Raw genomic sequence first — 1682 nt, forward strand, 5'->3', positions numbered from 1 at the left:
TCAATTCCTTCTTTTGAAATTTTATGTCCAAGAACGATGCCTTTTTTAACCATGAAATGGCATTTATCCCAATTAAGTACTAGATTTTATTGTTCGCATCTAATAAGCATTCGTTCCAAATTAACTAGACATGATTCAAATGTATCACCGAAAACTGAAAAGTCATCCATGAAAACTTCCATGCATTCTTCTATCATGTCGTGAAAAATCGCCATCATACACCTTTGAAAGGTTGCAGGGGCGTTGCAAAGTCCAAATGGCATGCGTTTGTAAGCAAAAGTACCATAAGGGCACGTGAATGTGGTTTTCTCTTGATCTTCGGGTGCTATTGGAATTTGAAAATATCCGGAAAATCCATCTAGAAAACAATAGTAACTATTTCCGGCTAATCTTTCCAACATTTGATCAATAAAAGGTAAGGGAAAGTGATCTTTTCTGGTGGCGTCATTTAATTTTCTATAATCAATACACACACGCCATCCTGTTACAGTCCTAGTAGGAATAAGCTCATTTTTCTCATTTGTAATGACAGTCATGCCACCCTTCTTAGGCACGCATTGAACTGGGCTTACCCATGGACTATCAGAGATTGGATATATCAAACCTGCATCTAGCAGTTTAATAATCTCTTTCTTAACTACATCTTGCATATTAGGATTTAGTCTTCGTTGGCGTTGCACATACGTTTTATGACCTTCTTCCATAAGGACTTTATGTGTGCAATACGAAGGACTTATTCCTTTTATATCATGAATCTTTCATGCAATGGCTGGTTTATGAGCTTTCAACACAGAAATGAGTTGTGATTTCTCATTTTTAGTAAGAGAAGACGATATTATTACAGGTAATTCAGATTCACCATGTAAATAAGCGTATTCCAAATGGTTTGGAAGTGGCTTTAACTCTAATTTCGGAGGTTCTTCTATCGATGATTTGTATCGATATCTGTCTTTTTCTTTTAGCATTTGGATTTCTTCTGTTGTTGGTTCATATCCATTAGCTATTAGTGTATCTAACATTTCAGCTTCATCAATTTGTTCTGTTCCTTCTCCTAAAGAACATTCTCCTATTCCTTGTAATTCTGGAAATTCTTCTAATAATTCTGCATGTGCATCTATAGTTTGAATATAATAACATGTATCATCTGCAGATTGCGGTTGTTGCATTGCTCTATCAACTGAAAAGGTAACACTCTCGTCCTCTATACTTAGGGTCAGTTTCTTACCGAACATGTCTATCATTGCTTTAGCCGTATTTAAGAATGGTCTTCCTAATATGAGAGGAACTTGAGAATCTTCTTCCATGTCCAAAACAACAAAATCTACTGGAAATACTAAAGTACCAACTTTAACTAGCATGTTCTCCATTATCCCTCTAGGATATTTTATTGATCAATCGGCTAGTTGTATGCTTATCCTTGTTGGTTTCAATTCTCCAAGGTCTAGTTTAGCGTATAGTGAATACGGCATTAAATTTATACTAGCACCTAAATCTGCTAATGCTTCTATTGAACTAAGACTACCCAGAAAACATGGAATTGTGAAACTTCCTGGATCAAATAGTTTTTCTGGTATCTTATTCAACAGTACTGCTGAACAATTAGCATTCATAGTAACAGCCGAGAGTTCTTCCATTTTCTTTCTATTCGTGATCAGATCTTTCAAGAATTTAGCATATCTAGG

The sequence above is a fragment of the Rutidosis leptorrhynchoides genome, chromosome 6, assembly GCF_046630445.1.
Source record: "Rutidosis leptorrhynchoides isolate AG116_Rl617_1_P2 chromosome 6, CSIRO_AGI_Rlap_v1, whole genome shotgun sequence".
Classification (NCBI taxonomy): domain Eukaryota; kingdom Viridiplantae; phylum Streptophyta; class Magnoliopsida; order Asterales; family Asteraceae; genus Rutidosis; species Rutidosis leptorrhynchoides.